This window comes from Lissotriton helveticus, chromosome 1_1 (assembly GCF_964261635.1).
Source record: "Lissotriton helveticus chromosome 1_1, aLisHel1.1, whole genome shotgun sequence".
NCBI classification, from domain to species: Eukaryota; Metazoa; Chordata; class Amphibia; order Caudata; family Salamandridae; genus Lissotriton; species Lissotriton helveticus.
The window spans coordinates 1,542,516,524-1,542,538,703 of record NC_136057.1 but is presented as its reverse complement, the minus strand read 5'-3'; positions in this window follow the sequence as shown (position 1 = coordinate 1,542,538,703).

Here is a 22,180-nt window from a genome sequence, read left to right as displayed (position 1 = left end):
TATGGGTTCCATTAGCATTCCCAGCAGCCTCAGCAGCAGTTTGCTGTCTGAGGGGTTCAAGAGAAGGCAGTCCAACTGCGCCTGCCTCAGATCTGCCCTTGAAGGACCCCTGTCCCAAGAAACTCAACCTGATCAGGCTCAAGCTCTTCTAGGACAGTTCTTTCTTGGGTCTCACAATCAGCTTCCTTGGAAGGCTGATCCTCATCCTGAGACAAGGGGGAAGGCACTGCCTTAACCCTACTGATTCTACTCCTGGTATGCAACTGGTCCATATTTGCAGGATCCAGGGCCTGTTCAGTGTGGCATTTTTGACCTGTGACCTGATCACAGCAAGGACATGTGCTGATATACCTAACATCTCTGCATGTGTCCTATACTCCACTTCAGCCTAGACTGAAGATTCTAGGTCAATGGCAAGCAAACATTCTACAGGGAGGTCTGAACTAACAACAACTCTTTTGAGGGCAGTTACCCCTCCCCGGGAGAAATTAACAATTACCATACAATGGGTTGTAGTGACATTGCTTGCATTGGTCACTAGGTAATTGTCACCTAGTATGAGCTGTCCAGGGTCTACAAAGTTAGGTGTCACCATGGTGACACTATCAGGCAAAACACTGATGTACACGGTACTATCAGTCCCAGGATGCATCACACCATGTAGGATGATGAGCTTCATCGTAAACCAAATTTAAACCACAATCCACTGGTTTCAATTCATATTTTTAGTTATTATTGTTCGTTTGTTGAAATATTCAATGCAAGGTGATTGCAATATGCAAGTGCGTGTATAATCGCCTTTAATACAGCATGTAAAATCCCTTGCTGCGAAAGTACATACAAATGCTTAACCCATTGCATTTCAAGCCGTTATGGCCCTTCGTCAGGGGTTCATATCTGTAAAGTTAAAATCAAATGTATTGCCATTAACATCATGTGCTTATTAATACATGTCAATATAAATCACTGAATTGTTTACGGTGCCCCATTCTACACCAACCTAACCCTCCCGTAAAACAGGGTTTTGCCCTCTGTAAGCGTATAAACACGTGTCAAATTTAGTTACTGAATCGGTTAGCCGAGTTATGCCATTCTTACCCATTATGCTTAAAATAACAATATGTGCTCTAAGCATACAGACTCTTTTCAATAAACAGTAGCCCTGAAGATTACATGTTCTCGACCATTATTATTTGCCATCAAGTGCACAGTGTGTTAACGTACCTTTCATCACTAATCAACTGCGAACGTGACGTTCTGCGTTTCTCTCCCAAAATGTTGTTTCTATCGTTCTCCTGTTTAAACTCATGGTTTATAAACTCCTTAACCACGCCCACATCATTATCTTTTTTTCAACCTTCAACTATTCCGAGGTAGTCAAAAGTTGTGCCTCCCATAAGCCACCGTTGTTGGCCTAGTTGTTCCACTCCGAACTCACGACTGTCATTAACAGACCGCCCTCAGTAACGCTAGCGTTTGCCCCGCCCTTCCCTCGGCTGTTTAATCGTTACGCTGTTTACACAACAGTTCTTAACCGGCACAAGCTTGTAAAATGTAATAACAACAAAGTGAAAAATGCAGCAAATCCAATATTCATTCATTTAGTCCAATGATACAATACTTCAATTAAAAACTTAGTTTTATGCTTAATTAACATTTATGGATGATTGATGTTCTCCAATAGTCCACGTGATTTACGGGTGCTGAGTCGGGAAGGATGACTGTTCGACATTGAAAAAGGTTTATGTCTCGCACATCTTATTTTAACAAGTTCGTCTGAATTTATTCTTTTAGGGAGCTATCCTGGTGTACGCCTCATCCTTAAAGCGTCAGTAGTATATGTCAGGCAAAACACTGATGTACACGGTACTATCAGTCCCAGGATGCATCACACCATGTAGGATGATGAGCTTCATCGTAAACCAAATTTAAACCACAATCCACTGGTTTCAATTCATATTTTTAGTTATTATTGTTCGTTAGTTGAAATATTCAATGCAAGGTGATTCCAATATTCAAGTGCGTGTATAATGCCCAATCGCCTTAATGGTGACACTGGCACATGTGTCCCTGTAGGCCTGGGCCGCTTTGTTATTAATTAGAGGAGTCTGTCTGTACTTTCCCAAGTTACTGGGGCTCACAGTAGAGGACATAGCCATGTCCACATCACAGACAAGAACAGCTTGAGTTGGTATTCTGACTAGGCCAGAATCCATCTCAGTTCCCAGGGTTAACCCTATTACACCCTTCTGTTGAGAACCACCACTATTAGCTGTACTAGGGGGAACAGTTGTCTTAGGGGCAATGGTGGCTGGAGCTGCCTCCTTCTTGGTGCAATCACTGGTCCAGTAAATATTTACCTTACATACTTTGCACCATGGTTTCTTAGGACCTTCTTTCTTTTTTGCAGGTTGGGAACCCCAACCATTAGAAGCTTTTTGGGGACTTGAGAAGACTTCTGGTATTTTGCTTTCTACCCACCCTTTTGGTCTTGCTTCTTCTGATCACCACCTTGGTTCTGTACCTTCTGCTTCACCCTGGTTCTGATCCACTTGTCTGCCTTCTTTCCCAGTTCCTGGGGAGAGGTCAGATCAGAGTCAATCAGGTGTTGATGCAATAACTGGTTCTGACAGTTGTTAAGTAGTTGTTCTCTCATGATCAAACTATACAATCCTGTATAGTCATTAACCTTACTGCCCAGTAACCACCAGCCTTCCAGAGCCTTAGTAGCACAATCTACAAAGTCAGTCCAGTCCTGAGTCTGTGTCTTCCTGGTATCTCTGAACAGCAACATGTACTGCTCAGTGGTTAAGCCAAACCCATCTATAAAAGCACTCTTCAGGACATAGTAGTTGTCAGCATCCTGTTCACTTACTGTCATGAGCTTGTTTCTACCTTTGTCTGCAAAGGAGAGCCATAAGACTGCTGCCCATTGATTTTGGGGTACCTGCTGTACTTTGCAAGCCCTCTCCAAAGCAGTTATCCATTTGTGGATGTCATCCCCAATCTGATAGGGTTGCTGAAATAAAATAAATTTAAAAAAAATTTAAAAAAAGGGAGGGACAATCTTATTCAGGTTTCGATGGTCATGAGACCTTTCCCTATCTCTAGGTATATTGCTGCTACCAGTGGATTCTAACCCACTTAACTTTTTCTATCTTTCAAGAGCCAGGGTCTCTTTTGCAAGGGCAATTTCTTGCCTCTTGATCCTAAGATTTACTCCCTTCATCCTAGCTTTGTGCTCTCTCCTCTGAGGGGAAGTCATCCTCTTTAGAGCAGAGGCATCAGACCCTACTGAGTCATCAGAATGCTCAGAGCCACTGGACAGTGACCTGTGCCTTCTGTGTCTCCTTTTAGGCCTACTTGGAAAGTTAGGAGGGGGCCCACCAAGGCCCTTTCTACCCCCAGATAGTCCTGTGTTGCCCAGGATAGGTTCATCAACCTCATCCTGTTCAGCATCCACCTCCTCATCAGATAGTGCCGGATCTTTCCCAACATTCTCTTCTGTGGATGGATGGCCCCCCTCTCTACTACCTCGGTTATCTGTGTCTGATGCATTCTCTGTATCATGGGCCACTAAGATATCTAGCAGGTGGTTAAAGGTTGGACTCTGTCCTTGTCTCAATTTTCTGACTGCACACAGGCTTCTAAGCTTCTAAGCTCATTAAAAGTGAATGAGTCTTACTTAGAGGGCACCCTCTGGGTGTCTTCTTGAAGAGGTCCACTAGGGCCTGCTTCCAAGGACATTTTCTAGTGAGGTGTGGTGTGTGCACCTACCTACACTAAATGGTTTCCTACAAGAACCTCTCTATAAGCTGTAGTCAGGGTGAGCTAAGCCCTTTCCTCTACAACTGCTAAGTTCAGTAGAACTTGAAGTATTATAAGAACTTGATTTATATGTACCTACAGGTACCTTAATGTGATCTTTCAAATGATATCTTAAGATTATATGGTAAAACAACAGCAAGCTCTTAACCCATCCGCTGAACACCAATGTGAGAAGTTAGCCTGGCATATGTTGTCCACTATTCTAGTGGGCACCTTGCACCAGTCTAAATGACCCTTATTGATGGTGGTTGTACAGTCAACCTTATAGACAAGCTATCCTAGTGGTAGCATGGACCAGCAGTCTTAGGCTAAAACTTCAGAGAGCATGTAAAGCAAGCTGTTTTACCAATTATAATCCCTTGAATACCAAATGAAAGGACACCGCACAAGGTATATATCAAATATATATGTATTTATTTCTAACACAACTCCTCTGCACTCTTTATGAGGTCAGAGATAGAAGTACATCACAAGTTACTCAATTAGCATACGATAAGTTGCACAAATACAGTTTTGCCCTAGGGGCCTCACAAACCATATACTAAGTAAGTGGTATAAGAACCACTTCAGAAATAGTGAATAGGCCTAGGGCCTAGGGAATCGCTGGAACTACACTAAACAACCAAAGGTTAGGAAGAAGGAGACCCACAGGAGCCGCGTGCAGTGTCTAAACACAGTCGCGAGTTACCATTGACTTATAATGGAGAACGAAGAAGTTACAAAGTTTCTGTTTTAGGGCACTTCCGGATGGACGACAAAACCCCTTTAAACTAGAACACTTGGATAGTCAATACCCACAGGAGCACCAGAGTACTCGAGTTACCTCACCCGGGAAGGCCGGGTGCATAGGTGTCTTTTCATGTCGGGTTTCGTCGATGCTTTGGAGATCTGCAAAAGAAGTGCTGCAGGCGGCCAAAGGAAGAGTGTCCGGGTGGATCGAAGGGTGGATCAAAGAACTTAAGAACCTGAAAGCAGAGGGGACAGAGTCTGGGTCACTAGCCAGTGACCAGGAAGAAACCAGGAAGGAACCAGGCGATGTCGAGTTGATTTCAGGTGAAGAGGTGAAGCTTGTCTCTGCAGCCACGAGGACCAGGAGGTGTCAACGACAACCAGCAGCTGGATTCGAGCTGTCCCATTTAGGATCTAGTTGCTGCTGTGTCGGTATCCGGATTGGACCCAACAAGCCTTGACAAACGCAATCCACACAGGAAGTGAAGATCGGCTTCAAGTAAGACCAGCAAGGTCTGTGGAGCTTCTCCTTTGTAGGGATGCTGGAGCAAGCCTGTAGAAACCAGAAAAGCAGTTTAGTTTTAAAGGTTCATCTTTGGAGGGCTCACTAGCCATTGGGCTAGCAACCAGGAAGATGCAGTGAGCTGAAATGCAAGAGCGGGCTCCACACAGCACTTGTGGAGTGTGGAGGGCTGAGCTTCAGTGCAAATGACGCACGGGTCTGGGGCTTCGGGTACCCTAATTCACAACTTGAAGGGTGCCTTGGTAGTTGCACAGTCAGCAAAGTGCAGGATGTCCAGGGTGTGCGGTCCCACGTCTCTCGTGTCTGCCACGGGTCTCAGCTTTGCTGGGGATGTGGGTCGAAGTCAGAAAAGTCTGAGAGTCCAGTTTCTGAGTTGCTGAGTCCTCGGAATCCGTCAGGAGCATCGACAAAGCAGACTGGCAAGTTACTGGTGGTGCCTGTTTGCCCAGGATGGTCACTCCTTGACCACAAGGGAGATGTCTTCAGTCTTCTAGTCGGTATAGAATGTCGAAGGTCCAAGAGTTTTGTTTCAGAGTTTCGTTCCAGGATAATCTAAAGTCTTGGAGACACAGCACTTATCTTTATACTAGAAACATGGGCTGGATTACCTGCTAGGTCCCTCCTATGGGTGGACCTGAAAAGGGGGTGGTTACACCCCTTTCCCTTTGTCCAGTTTCATGCCAGAGCGGGGCTGGAGTGCCTCAGCAACTGGTTTGAACCGGGCTATGCATGGAGCACCTTGTGTGCCCCAGGCAGTGTCTGGAAAAGTATCTTTCCATTCAACCCACCCTGCCCCAATACACTACAGGCTGTCTGGGGAGGTGCTAGCACCTCCCTCGACAGGAAACCTATTGTCCAGGCCTCCCTTGCTGGAGTTTCCCTCAGCTGCAGAAGGTCAGACTCGTGTCTGTGGCAGCAGCATCCACTTTGTGATGCTGAGTCTCTGTTTAACTTTAACCGGGTAAAGCAGTAACATACATGTCTTTTCCCTCTAGAAGGGTGGAATGCTACCCTAGCTGCCAGAATTGGGCGGGGGGTAGTATTCCAAAGTGTTTGACACCTTACACAACATGTTTTGATAAAGCCAAACCAAAGTTAGCATTAACCACGAGGATTTTAATGCACTTAAGAGTATATGATATGGCTATATCATAGAACAGCCAAAAGGATATTGTTCCGAAAGCTGCAAAGGGGCTCAGCTCATGCTAGGGCACCCTCTCACATAAAACCAAGCACTCTGCCTCCAGGATTGTTAAGGCCTGCCATAGGAGTGACTTATAGGTTACTATGTGTCTATATATAAGGTAGATGTAGATATACTATATCTAAGTAAGGGGTGATTACACCACCTTACCCAAGCTGAGTGATCAGCCTGTGGTGTCAGTTTAGATGGCCAGCCAGGGGTGGTATAATACATGCTGCAGCCCCTGGTCGGCCTTGGATGCACCTATGCCCTGGGTACCTATTCTGGCGAGAGCGCGTTTCACGCAGCGCTTGTTTGTGGCAGCTCCTCTGTTTTTAACCTACCTGTTTTGCCTATTTGGGTTAAATATTATTTTTTCACTTACCCCCTGATTTTAAATCGCCTGGCCTCTTACACCCCCTCCTCTGTCCCCTCACTCGCACTCTAATTGTGGAAGCACCGCGCTTTGCGGGTCCTTTGCCCTAACTTGTGGCGGCCATCTTGGGTGAGTGGGGCAGCGCGTGTGGAAGTCCTTCCTCGATCTCTGGAGGAAAGTATTTAGGTAGCCATGCTGACGCGCAGCGGGTACGCGCTGCGGGGACGCCGTACTGACGCCGGAGTTACGCCAGAGTTCAGCCCGTCTGTGCCCGTCCGGGCCCAGACGGGCTCAGGGCTGGTCCCTATGCAAGATCCGTTGGAGCCACAACGCTCGCGTATCAGGTATGGCAGGGAAGACCTCATGTCACGCCGGACTCGCCACCCGACCTCTTGTAAATATGCCCGGGAAGGGTCACCACCATTTCTGACGTGCAGAGCATGTAGTGTGGGTCTGGAAACGATCTCCGTTAAATCAGCGCTTTCCATCGCGCTGCTGAACTGTCGCTCGTTGCCTAGCCACGCTATTGAGATTAATTCCCTTATATTGGACCACGAGCTGGATGTGTTATTCTTAACCGAGACCTGGATCTCCTCCAGCTCGGGTCCCGATATAGTTAGAGCACTCCCCCTGGCTATCTTATTTTACATCAGGATAGGCCTGTAGGGAGGGGAGGAGGAGTTGCTATCCTCTACAGGGACTCATTAGTCTGTAAGGTCCAGGAGGGAGGGGTGAGCGACTGCGAGAGCTTTCAGTTCTCTCTTCGCCTATCCCCTACCGCATCTCTGGCGGGTTTGCTTATCTATCGACCTCCGGGCGCTCTGGGTAACTTTCTCAATTCCCTCTTGGAAACTACTGCTCTCCTTGCCTCGTCCACGGGTAATTTCGTTATGTTAGGCGATTTCAACATTCACCTGGACGACCCTCTCAATCCCCTGGGAGTAGATCTGCTAGGTGATCTCAAAGCATTTGGGATTTACCTTGCCAATTCGGGTGCTACTCATGTTAAGGGCCATCTGCTGGACCCTTTACTCTCCAATTTAGTGGGCCTCAGTGCATTTCCGTCGATGGCTTTACCCTGGACAGACCACTTTATGGTTTCTGCCCAGTGGCAGTTTGATACTTCAGCTGCGCTGGCCCCTAGGGCCTCCATCTTGAATAGAGCCTGATCTAGGCTCCCAGTGAACACCTGGGCGGCATATTTGGAGGCGTAACGACCTCCCCCGGGGCTCAATCCTCTTGCTGCGGACGAGAACCTTAACATCTGGTTCACCAACTCTTTGGATGCTCTCCTTCCCAAAAAAAAACAACTTGTTAAGGGTAAGAGAGTAGGATCGGCACCCTGGTACACACCAGAACTGAGAACGTTAAGGAAGGGTTGCAAGAGGCGGGAGCGGTCCTGGAGGAAAGACTGGAGCGAAACGAGCCGTAGTGAATATATTTGGCGGCTCTTAGTACCTACAAGTCTGCTATTCGGGTAGCTAAAACTGGATTCTTCACGGAGAGAATTGGCTCTGCGGCCAACTCCTCGAAGGAATCGTTTAGGGTCATCAAAGAACTGTTGAAAGCTCCCGAACCTCAGGTCACTCACGAGGACCCACGTGAGAAATGCTCAGAGCTGGCCACCTTTTTTAAAACCAAAATAGATAACATCCTTGCCTCCCTTCCTCCACTAACCGAGGACGTTTCCTCGTGGGATAGTCCAGGGTTTCAATCCAGGGTGCGTCCAGTGGAACTGGATTCTCTTGGTCCGGTTACTGTGGAAGAAGTTCTCACAGTCTTAACATCTATGAAAAGTGGCTCTCCTAAAGATCCTGCTCCCATGAAATACCTGAAGCAGGTGGCTCATACCATCGGCGGGCCGGTGACGGACCTCATAAATCTGTCTTTTGCCCAAGGAGTAGTACCCCCTAGTTGGAAAGGTGCGGTCGTGAAGGCCCTTTTAAAGAAGCCGAACTTGGACCCAGCCGACCTTGCCAATTTTAGGCCTATATCCCTGCTTCCCGGCATCAGTAAGGTGGCCGAGAAGCTGGTGAATAGTCGCCTCTCACGCTTTTTGGAGTCTAACGTCCTTCTGGGCAATTCTCAAACTGGGTTCCGTCCCGGTCAGGGGACCGACACCGCCTTGCTGGCAGTCGTGGAGAGTGCAAGGAGCATTTTGGATTCAGGGGGATCAGTGGCAGTGATCCTCCTGGACCTCAGTGCTGCCTTCGACACCGTAGACCATCAGGTGCTTCTCCGACGGCTGTCAGGGGTGGGGGTCTCCGGGATGGCCCTCAGGTGGTTCGTCTCCTTTTTGGAAGGCCGGTCATTTGAGGTATGGGAAGGACCGGAGAAATCATCCTCAGTACCTCTCCAGTGCGGTGTGCCACAGGGCTCTTCGTTGAGCCCTACTTTATTCAACATCTACATGGCCCCCCTGGAGAGGGTGGTACTGCCTCTGGGTATTAAGATCATCAGCTATGCTGATGATACCCAGCTGGTAGTAGGCCTCCCTCAATCGACCCACCATCCCGACCGGCTGCACACATGCCTGGAGAAGATCTTTACTTGGATGTGTAGCTCAGCCCTCAAGCTTAACGGCTCGAAGACGGAATTGATGCTGCTGGGGAACTCATCACCTTCTTTATCTCCCAGCAGCTGGCCCAGTTGTTTGGGACCCGTGCCCACCCCTAAGCAGGAGATCAAGAGCCTCGGGGTGTGGCTTGAGCAGGACCTCTCCTTTAAAACTCACGCGAAAAAGACCTCAGGCGTGTGTTTTGGCCTGCTCCGCTCGGCCCGGAAGATCTTGCCTCTACTGCCAGCAGCCTCTAGGAGGTTACTTATTCAGGGGCTTATCATCTCGCGGTTGGACTTTAGTAATGCCTTGTTTCTGGGTGCCCCGGAAGGTACACTAAATAAACTGCAGCAGGTGCAGAATGCGGCCGCTAGGCTTTTGTTGGACGTCCTAAGGCGTCAGTCTGCTCGCCCTGCACTGAAGGCGCTACATTGGCTTCCCGTCAGGGAGAGGGTTAAATTTAAGTCACTTTGTATAGCCCACAAACTTTTACAGGGGAAAGGGCCACCTATCCTTGAGGATATGGTCCAATCCTATAAGGCCCCCCGCTCTCTCCGCTCCGACCATCAATACCTGCTGCAGGTTCTGAGGGTGAGGAAAGAAAGATCTGGTGGACGTAGATTCTCTATAAAGGTGGCCACCCTGTGGAATTCCCTCCCTCTGTACCTGCGCTCGGAAGCAAGTTTTTTACGTCTTCGTAAACTTCTGAAAACTTTTTTGTTCCCCGCCTGATTTCTGGTGCTGATGTGACGCTGCTATTCTCTGGATAAGCGCGGGGATGCCTTATGGTAACCAGGCGCTATATTAAAACTCGTAATAATAATAATAATAATAATAATACACTATACAGGGGCTCACAGAGGTGACCCAATACCCAATCAGGTATGTACCTAAAGTACATGGTATCAATTTAGAGAGAGAACAGTTGGGCTGTGGGTCTGATTAGCAGGCCCACAGCCACACTAAAGTCGAAAAACCAGAGAATAACAGCAAAAAGTGGGGGTGACCATAGGAAGCAGACCCTACTCTCCTACAGGTTGCTCCATTATGGAGGTGCCTCTCTGCACCACAAGGTATGCTAAGAAGCTACGACTGTTGGCTTGCATTTCAATACTTTTAGAGATGCATCAGATTGGCTTTAGATGAGCCATTTGAACAGGGATTGGAGGTGGATGGGCTGCGATGGATACTTCTCACAATAAACCCTCTTACGTACTTATGGTTTTTGGGGTTGGGTACCTACAGCTGAATTGTGTTTTATTTTTGGACAGAGGGCCAGTGCCTCATTGATCTGGGGCTGGGGAGTTGGGGATGGTTGTATTGTTCACACCCATTGTTGGCACACAAATGCAATAAGATACACTTGCTTATATGTCAGGGCTGACAGGCACCAATGGGGTGGGTTGCCTGTGGGAAGGGGGCCTGAGGCCACTACCAGTTGCTTCGTGGCTGGAGTAGGGTGTGGATGGTTCACCCATCATGATGGGGAGGCGTACATAATAATACACTGATATGGCATTTATATGGGTGAATACTTGTGACTATAAAGCAGAGGTGATGAGGTTATTGCATGAAAGGAAAAATTACCAACCTATACTCAAGGGATTCATCAGCCGAACTTTTAAGTATAATCACGGCTATGGTTTCATAGGCAAAAGAAAAAAGTGGATAACTAGTAAAGAGGCAGATTTTCAGATCAATGTAAAACCCAGAACACTGGCATTTTACCTTCTGCCTAAAATTCATAAGGCCCAACGGCCACCGTCGGGGCGCCCGATAGTTTTGGGGATTTCCTCCATTCGTGAACCCTTGTCGCAATTTGCGGACTTTTTTCTAAGAGAGTCGGTGATAAAATAACTGTCCTATGTCCAAGATACCACCGATATTTTGAACATTGTTGAAGATATGGATTTTGACCCTTCACATCAGTTCTTAGTTACAATTGACATCGAGTCTTTGTACATTAACATACCTCAAGAGGCGACGTTGGTGGCAGCAGCTAGCGCTCTTGGGGCTCAGGAGTTCTACGACACCCCACAGTCTTTCGTGATGCAATGTGTAGAGTTAGCCTTGCCCCGTAACTATTTTAGCTATAAAAACAAGCTTTTTTTGCAGTTATCTGGCACATCTATGGGCGCAACTTTTGCACCCAGTCTGGCCTGCATTTATGTAGGCCACTTTGAGGAACATCATCTGTATCATTCATCTAACCCCTTCCAGAGGCACATTTGCTTCTGGAAGAGGTATATTGATGATGTTCTGTGTGTGTGGTCTGGATCTGAAATCCTGTTACGTGGGTTTCTGGAATGGCAGAATGGTCGAGATGAATGCGCAAAGTTCACATGGAACATAAGCAATGAGAAAGCAACCTATGTTGACTTGGATATTGATGTAACTAAAAATAAACTGAGCACAAGTGTGCACCAAAAACCCACTTAGAAAAACTCGTTGTTGCATTATCAATCGTTTCACCTGAGAGCCCTCAGGGATAATCTCCCAGTTGGCCAGTTCCTTAGATATTGGAGGAACTGTTCCTCCACTTACGATTTTCTGCAACAATCTGAGAGTCTGACTGAAAAGTTGGTTCAGCGGGTCTATCTGAAGAAGATCGTTACTAGAGCTCGCAAACGGGCCCATGACGCCCCCCGGGAAGCACTTCTTGAGAGAAACTGTAAGCAATCTAATGATTGCCTGCCAGTTGTGCTTACCCTTGATCCTTTGTCCATGAAGATCCGCCAACCTATAAGAAAACACTGGTCGTTACTATCCACCCAGGAGTATCAAATGCCGCAATCTAGGTTTGCGTTTAAACGCGCTCAGAATTTAAAGGACAGGCTTGTCCATACAATACCATTACAACATATGGTGAATACCACCACTCCATCAGGTCACGACCCAATGTGGCAGTTGCTCAGTATGTGAGTTGACAGAAAAAATGACAGAATTGCAGTTGCTGAACGGAAGACATTGTACCTGAATAAGTTCAGCAACTGTAACTCTGTAAATGTGATTTACAGACTAACCTGCCAGTGTGGACTAAACTACATTGGTCTGACCTCTCGCAAAATTAAGGTTTGAGTGCAAGAGCACCTTAGTACAATCAAAGCAGGGAAACTCACTACACGTCTGGAGCAACACTATAATGAACATCAACACAACCACAGAGCTTTAAAATGGGTCGTGTTGGAGAAGGTAGTGGGCGACGTAAGCTGTTTGCAGAAAATACTTGCTACAAAGGAAGCACGTTGGATATTTTCTGAGAAGGCAGATCAGATTGGTTTAAATGACCAGATTGAATGGAATAAGATGAGTAGATGGTGACAGAGAGGTGATATGCGTGATGTGGTGTGCATTAGGCATCCTTTATGCTTGACAATGAAGATGGATGCATCCTAAACTGTCTGCAATTGTTGTGGGAAGGGCAATGTACAGGCTCAGCGCTAAACCTGTGGGTAGTAGACTGTGACCGCATAACACTATTGCTACCACAATGATGAAACTGTTGTGCAGGCTCTGTATCCAGCTAACAGGGAGCAGCTTACGATCGGACAATCCCACTGCTGTTATGCACGTGTGCGTGTCTACACTCACGCCGGTTCACAATCATGTTGGCTGATGTGTATGTAAAAAGGTGGATAATCCATGCTCCTTTTATGTGGACACATATTAATATCCACCCTGTTTGACAATGTTTGTAGGCTGTTGAATTAGGGGACACGGAATGGTTACTTCTTGATTGTGCCGGCTGAAGTCCCCTATTGGGAACCTGCATCCCCACATTAGGATTATTCTGGGGTGTATACTGAACCTCTATTGTACTGCTTTCCAACCCAAGATGGCACCCGTACTTGTTGCAACATTAAGGAGCAAGCAATAGGGGCTGGTTGGCGTTTGTGTTAAGAGTTTATAAGATTTTTTGGGCAAGTGACTAAGCTGGCCTTGATGATCTATCGGGTCATGTATTCTCCACATTGGGATTACTCAAGGGCTGTACATCGATCTTGGATTCGACCCTGTACCACTCTAAGATGGTGCCCATGTGCGCTGTATTATCGAGAAGCGGAAGACAGGGGTCACGTGACCAGGGCACGACAAAACGCACGTAGGAAAGAGAGCCCGTTGTGTTTTGTTTTAAAAAGAAGTGATCTGCCCACGAATGGCGTGCTGGGTTGAACTACTGCTTGGAGTCCCTGCGGAGCGGTAAGAGTATGTGGTTTGAGACGGTACGAGTGCGACCCTTGGAAATAACCATGCAGGAGCGATTGAAGGCAGAGTTGATTGAGGGCGAGGCAGAGCGAGTTACACACCATTCGGTTGTCACACTCAGTGTATTGGTAGTGGCTGTGTTATGACAGAAACCAGAGTACTCGTACATTGAATGAAGTACGGTGAGGATGGCGAGTATTGCTTGGAACAGCAGCATTCATGCATCTTGGGTTTTCAGCAGGCTGAATGTTGGAGTTTGGCTGGAAATTAAGAGACCTAGAAACACAGTGCGAGGAGGTCTTGTGTGATCTTTAATTAAAGCATGTCCATGCCATGACGTACGGTGAGGATGTTGAGTATTGCTTGGAATAGTAGCATTCATGCATTTTGGGTTTTCAGCAGGCACAATGTTGGAGCATGGATGGAAATTAAGAGACCTAAAAAACAGTGTGAGGAGGTCTCATGTGATTTTTAACTAAAGTATGTCCATGCCATGTGTCCCAATGAGACTGGACACGGGGGTAAATTTATTGGGCATACTGAGGGTGAGTGTGTTCAGCAAAATGGGTGACTTTTGCACAGATCTTGACGGTACAATGTAGATACATCAATGTGATATATATCTATTTCCACAGATACACATCTAATCAACGACAGTGCTATATGAAGGGACAGAAAGTGTATATGATATACATCCCTACGACTCAGTGGGAGCTGGTGTGTGGGCCATGGCTCCCGCTAGGTAAATACTACAAATTTTAATACAGGACTGGTCACTAATGCTTAGATTCTCATCCGTTTTTTAATTCATACCTGTACTGAAAGTAGCCTGAAGATAGGGGTGTTTTTTCTCACCCAAATCCTTTTCTTTTTGTGTGAGTGTCAGCCACTCTTTTTGATGTTATATGCCCAGTGAGGTGATTGTTGACCTCAGTTGCCCTGACGAAATTGCCGCTAATATTTTACTGGCAATGAAACATGTTGGCTGTCCTTGATGTGGTCTACAACATGCTGTTTTTTTAACCTTGTAAAGACTCACAGTTCGGAATAAAAGTGACAAGGTTGTATGTGGGTCTAGCCCAATTTTAATAGAGACTTCTTTAGTCTCATTTTTTTACGGGGTCTTGATTTTTTCTTACGCACTGTTTTCTTTCACTGGACACATCACACTTGCTTTTTGAGAAAGTTTTTGATGATGATAAAAACGTTGGCAAGCTGGTGAGAACCAACCAGTAGCTTCTCTGGTGGTGTGCATGTGAGATACTTTCTCTTTTGTTCACACATTTTTCTAGCACACATACACTAAAACAGAAGGGGTATGCTATGTTATGAGTGAAGTGACTGACCATCTCTTTTTCAGTTCTTTTTTTGAAATTGTTTTAAAACCAGCGGACACAGAGGATTTGGCCACAGTGGGCTATTGAATAGTTGGCCGTGGGTATAAATAAGAATATATTTACTGTAATCCTACAAACTAAACATAATTGTGCCTGCTAATGATAGATCTTTGTTGTATGAATTGATATGGGTGAAACCTGGGATTGCATTGAAAGTCACAAAGATGCACATTGATGATGAATGCCATCATGTTCCTTTATTTGGGAGACTCAATGGGCTCCAGGTGAAAGTCCGCAGTGTTAATACTTCAAATGTGGGTCAGGCACATTGTTTGAGACCCTCCTGCATTCTCCTACATGACCTTGACATACCAATACTACTAGGGGGAGACTATAACTGCATTTTTGACACCACGCTTCTCAGGTGCGTACATGACATTGACCTACAGGGCTTGGTAGTCTTGTGATTGAGAAATATGCAGTGGAGGGAATATGCCTTTTACTCCCCACTGTATGATTTACATGACCACCTGGACAAAAATGTGTGCTTCCTGAGGCTCGCAGTTCAGGATACACATGCAGAATACTTGAGCTGCTCACTCTCAGACCATAACCCACTCTCGTCCAATCACTTGCACAAACCTACCTTCAGTGACCCCTTGGAAAGAATGGTAGCAGACTACTGTCACACAAATTCACACACAGTTTCCCACACCAACATTTAATGGGAAGCTTTTAAGGTGGTCACCCAGGGCTACTTCCTCAGTCAATCGGTGGTGGTTAAGAGATCACTCCCGACGGAAGTCCACCTGGAGTACAGCATCCAACAAATTAAAAAGGAAGACCCTGATCACCTGTGGGCCCTACTGACCCTGAGGGAAGAACAGGAGAGACACACTGATACACTGGAGAAGCTTCTGGTTCTGCACAGGTGTGAATACTTGGCAAAATCTCATACAGAGGGAAGGCGGCCAGGCACTCTGTTGTTGTGGTTGATCTACCCAAATGATAGGAAGTGCGTCATTAGTCAGATTGCTGGGCCAATGAGGGAGATGGTATATTCTCAACAAGACATCATGTCTTTAGAGGGCACTATGAGGAATTAAATAGGAAGCATGACCTCACACTGGGGGAGATGCTGGATGCCTTTCTTGCTATGGCAAGATTACCGCGGATGACTGAGGAAGACTGAGGCATTCTTGGAGTGCCCCTGTGATGGATAGCCTTCAGGTCATATTTCACTAGACTTACGCAACCACTGGGTTCAGAATTAGCTGAAATATAAGCAAATGCACTAGACTGTTGGTCAGAGAGGCCCTCATAGATCCGATCCCTAAATCCTCAGACAATTCCACAGATGTGACAGCCTACCTCTCTCTGTCTACGTTAAATTTAGACTATAAAATACTCAGCAATATTCTGGCAAACCAGTTATAACCTTGTATTCACACTCTGGTGCATAAGTATCATATTGGTTTCATCCCCAAATGCAACATTTATTTTAGCATAATTTGCATACACTCCATCCTTGACAAGACTTTCCTGGCCCATCACCCTGAAGCAGTGGTCTTATCTATCTACATATGAAAGGTGTTCTAAACGCTGCAGTGGGATTGTTTAAAGGCAGTCATGACTTGGATGTCGGTGGGAGAAAGGCCTGGAACAAATGGGTGCCTTATTGTATACAGATGCATGAAAACGCACAGGTTAATGAATCTCAGACCCCTTCCTAATCTATTGTGGTCCCAGGCAGGGTTCTCCTCATGTGCCCATGCTCTTTGCACTGGCGGTTGAATTGTTCACCAGCATCCTACGCATAGAGGGACTCAATAAGTGGATCCCACTACATGACTAGAAGATGGGGTCTTGCTATATGCAGAAGGCATGGTCTAATATCTGAGAGAGGCCTGCACAGGAGTCTTGTGGTGCATGTGGCCCTCTGGTTTGTGTACTAACTGGCAGAAGTCTTGTGAATTTCCAGTGTCCCTGGACTGGATGGATCCAATAGGAGCAGAGTTTTTAAATGCCTAGGAGATAAGGTATGTTAGACCTGACAGCCTTAGGGTGGTCTTCCCCTATAGCATTTTTTTGCCTGCTTGCCTCACATGTTGCTGATCTTGTTTTGTTGGCTTTAGGACTATGGGCACTTTACCACACCTAATCAATGCTACATTGTATGTGCTCTCGCCCTAAACATGGTTTGATTGACTTATCCACAATTGGCATTTTTTTTAACCTATAAGATCCTAATAAAGTGCACTAAATGTGCCCAGGGCCTGTAAATTAAATGCTTCTTATGGGCCTTTTAGCTCTGATTGTGCCACCCACTTAAGTAGCCTGTTAAAACATATCTCAGTGCCTGTGTGTGCAGTTTACACAGCCATGTCAACTTGGCAAATAAATACATGTAAATCCAGTACTTGTATAGCGCACGAATCACCCCCGAAGGGGTCTCAAGGCACTGGAGGCCGTTAGGAAGATCAAACGAGCTATTGTCCAGAGTCACTTGGTGCCGCCAGAGCCAGGGATCGAACCGTGATCCCCAGCGTCCAGCGTCCAGCGTCCAGTGTCCAGGGTCAGTCGCCCTGGCCGTGGCGCCACACCTCTCCCCAAGCATTAAACTCCCCTTTCACTACATATAGGTCAACCCTAATGTAGGCCCTACATATCCCACAAGGCAGAGTGCTGTGTAATTAAAAGATGGGACATGTAGTTTTAAGATTTACATGTCCTGGTATTGAAAAACTTCCAAATGGGGGATGTGGCTTGGATGGCAAGGGGGAGAGTAGCCTAAATCCGGAGCTCCGTTCGACCCCTGGGAAAGAGCCAAACTAACAGCGTGAACGAGCAGCACGAAATCAGAACTGAGAATAAACGAGACTGGTGGATGAACCGAGCACCGAAAGACAGTCGCTCAGTAATGCTACCGCAGTTAGGCACCCCCTCCGCTGTATATATGGAATAATGCCTGGTATTTAAGCATCAACAACGATAAACGTAGTTAAGCGCAAGTGAAAGCGAAACTCATACTGGGCGCAGCCATTTTGGGGGCGAGAAAAACAAATCCGGGCACAGCCAAGCGGAGGCAGATAATCGAAAGAAGGCAGGTAGCGCGCAGACGCAGCAACCGCGCTACCGATCAGACGCGCTCACGGTGCTCCCGAACAACAGTAGCAAAAAGCGGAAAGTTCCGATAGGAGGGGCACAGTATACAAATCCAGGAAGCAGACTAAAACTAAACCGAAACCTACCGAGGTCGCCATTCTGAGCGCCATTTTGAGCACCAAAACGATAAGGCGGAGCGGATAACAAACTGAGGTGTGGGGGTAACGGCGCCAATGGACGCAAACAGACAGGCGGCCATATTGGAAGGGGCAACTGCGCAACAACATCGTGGAATAACAGTGCAAACAACCAAAGATCATGCAAGGGAAAGTGCTCCCAACTACAAAATAAAGCAGAAGGCAATACAGCATCGAACTAAGAGGACCTGATTATTGGAACGAACGAAGGTGAAACCAACCAAAAATAAACTTCACTAAAAAGGAGACGATAGTAAAATAGTCCAGAGCAAAATGTCGCAACTACAAAAGAAAAACAGACCAGAGAGCAATACTGAATCTCCAATCAAGAATAGATCAGACATTTCGGGCACATTGGACAGTATACTCAAGAAATTGTCGGAGGTACACAACCTAGCCATTTCTACGAAAAAAGCAACAGACAAGATTGAGTTCAAGCTCTATGCCATTAGAGCAGACATACATGCCACGAACAATAAAGTCTAAGCGGTGGAACAAAGAGTCAGCGACATAGAGGATAGGTCGCAACTAACAGGGAAAGCCATAGGCAACATAGCCAAAGCTACCACAGAACTCTGGAGACAAGCAGCGGAGTTCGAACACAGAAACAGAAAAGGCAACATCAGAATCCTAGGAATACCGGAAGGAGAGGAAAATGCCGCTGGTTCGTGCATGGCACTACTACCGAACCTCATTCTAAAACTAACGAATCTGAAATTTGAAGTGCCCTTTGAACTAGATAAAGCGTACAGGATACCAGCAAACAGACAACAAGGGGGCAGAACAAACCCGAGACCAATAATATGCAGACCACTAAGGTCACACCAGACAGACGCCATATTTGGGGTAGCGAGGAAAAACCCCAACCTAGGGGCCGATTAGGATGGCGGACGGACCTGCGTCCGTCCGCCACCCCAGAGGTGGAGCGACCGTCCGCAGGGGCAGCGGCGGTCCCTCCGTGCAAATTAGGATGTGACCGCCACCCTGGTGGTCACGTCCTGTATGTTTAACATTGCGGCGGGTGCTGCTAGAAGCAGCTTCCGCCGCAATGTTAAAACTGCATGTTATACATTTACATGCACAAAGCGGCAGGCACCGCTTTGTGCCTGCCGCTTTGTGCATGTAAATGTTGGGGGGTACCATAGGTACCCCCCATGTGCACCCCCCACCCCCGACACCCTGGGGGCCCGCAACAGGCCCCCAAACGCCAAAGTCCACATGCTTTTCCACGGCGGAAAAGCCGCCGCGGACAAGCATGTGTCCGTGCACATCCTAATTTGGCTGACGGTGTCTTGCAGACACCGTCACCAAATAGACCTCCCCACCCCGCGGATCAGCGGCGGACGGACCATCCATCCGCCGCTGGTCCCACCGCAATCCCACCGCCATCCTAATCTGACGGTGGGTGTTGTCTGTGGCCGCGGCGGTTAATCCGCATCCTCCAGGCCGGCGGTGGCTTCCGCCGGCCCGGGGGATGCGGATTAACCGCCATCTTAATCGGCCCCCTAGTTTGGAACAGTCACAGAATAATCCTCAACCAAGACTTCTCAAAGCCGACGGTGGAAATAAGGAAAAGGTTTCTAGCCCTTCGCGACAAACTAAGGAAGGAAAATATCACCTTCTCATTCACAGGGCCAACAAGGTTCAGGATTAACAACAAAGGCATCACCATGACCTTCGAAGACCCAGAAGAACTTTCACGCTATCTAAGAGGACCTCCCATAGAAGAGATGGAAGACTCGACACTGTCTGGGAAAAGAAGTGCATCACCCAGCGCCAGAACCGACAGTGGCTAAGCAAACGACAAGTCTATATCCCGAACACCTACAACAAGGAACACTAATTCAGCCACCTGAAGATATACTGTTGGAAGTAGGACATGGATGCTACAACAACTTTGTACCTCAAATGCTCCACAAGTTGAAGCCAAGCTAACTCAAACAAAGACTATCGGTACCAAGCCAGCACTCTATTACCACAACTTCCTACCTCAGCATCGCACATGTTAGGAGAGAAGAGGCAAAAAGAACTTAAACAGAGGTGGTTGGAGGCAAAGGATGAACGTCATTTTACAACTTTCTTCCTCAATATCCTTTACAGTCTATTTTTCATCAGCTATAAGCTATAAGCTAGCTAAAGACAAGTGTCTCAATTCCGGGGAGGGCGGAAGTGGGAGGGTCTTGCTGTCGTCTGCCCACAGCACGAGAGAACAATGGGCGTACGGGAGGGAGGGAGGGGAGGGAGTGAGGGGGTTCAAGGGGGGTAGACTAGTTTGTATGGTAAGTCTTGTACGTTATGTTTGTCATGTGTGTCTTGTCCGAAGTAATGCCATCACCATAAACAGATCGACGGAAACATCTGCACAACCAGGCCATAAATACGGCGCTAGCAGACAGCACAGCACTGTCACACATCAGGCGTCTGGGGCCATAAAACGCATTCGTCATTGTAACCCCTACGATGACACAGCCGAGTAGCACTCTACTTCAGACGGACCTAAAGGTCATCTCACTTAATGTGAAGGGTCTCAATCACCCCGTCAAAAAGAAAAAAATACTAGATTATCTAGCCAAAACAAAGGGAGACATTATACTATTACAAGAGACAAAACTAGGCCTAGAAGAAGCTGACAAACTTAGGGCTAGATGGATTGACCAAGTTGCCTGCTCCCCGGCAGTGGGGAAAAAAAAAGGTGTCATTACCTTGGTCAACAGCAAATCCAAGATTACCATTGCAACAGCACAACAGGATGAGGAGGGCAGACTACTGATCACACACATGAAAAGGGGGGAGGAGAAAATATTAGTGGCAAACATCTATGCACCCAACACAGACGACACACCATTCTGGGAGAGGGTAACCAAAGACCTGGAACCCAGCACGCCTCACGACATGATGGTAGTAGCAGGAGATTTCAATATGGCAATAGACCAAACGCTAGTCAGGCAAGCCAAAATAGGACACGCACGCTGACCTCGCACAAAACGTTAATGAACCTGTGTAATAAACTAGACCTGGCAGACCCGTGGCGCCTACAACACCCTGACACTAGAGATTACACTTTCTACTCGCACCCATACAACTCCTACAGCAGAATCGACTACATTCTCATATCCGCATCCCACACCCACCTAACTGAACACACAGACATCGCAGCCAGAACGATATCAGACCACGCCGGCATCAGCCTACACCTAGCAGGCAGACACAACAAGCACCTTACACGAAGATGGCGTCTCAAACCCACAACCCTATCAAAACAGGAAGACAGAGTTAGAATTCAGAAAGCTATCACAGAATACATCACAGAAAACGAAACACCACACACAGACCCAGGCATGCTATGGGGAGCTCTCAAAGCAAATATAAGGGGAGTACTAATAGAAATAAAGGCGAGAAGAGACAAAGAGATAAGAGCGCAGCTAGCACAACTAGAAGCAGACATAAAACTATGAGAAACACAACACAAGGGACACCCCCAAACAGAACGCTCTGACGGAACTCACCAAGAAGAAATATGAATTCAATAGAATATTCAGCAAACGCGCGGGCCTCTGGATAAAGAAATACAAGGAGATTAACCTCTGCGAAGCAAACAATGCTGGCAAATCATGCACGTCCTACCTCAAACGTAAACATAGACAACACAGCACCACATCGATCACTGACACCTTAAACAAATCGCACACTCGGCACGAAGACATTGAAAGAACCTTCAGAGAATTCTATGTTGAGCTATACAAGAAAGATGATGGATTAGACACCGAACGAACAAAAGCCTACCTAGACAACCTGAAGCTGCCAAAAATCACAGAAGAGGAAGCAAAAGCTTTAGGCCAAGACTTCAAGCCGCTAGAGATTAGGACAGCCATCAAGTCACTTAAAGATAACAAAGCGCCAGGTCCGGATGGCTACACAGCAACATTCTATAAATCGTTCCAAGAGCAACTAATACCCACCCTAACAAAAACATTCAACTTCTGCAGGGAAACGGGGGAAGTCACTGCCACAATGGCACAGGCAAACATTATAGTCATCCCAAAGGTGGATAAAGACCCACAATGGCCAAAGAACTACCGCCCAATTTCACTCATTAACCTAGACTGCAAACTGTACGCCAAAATACCAGCCCTTAGACT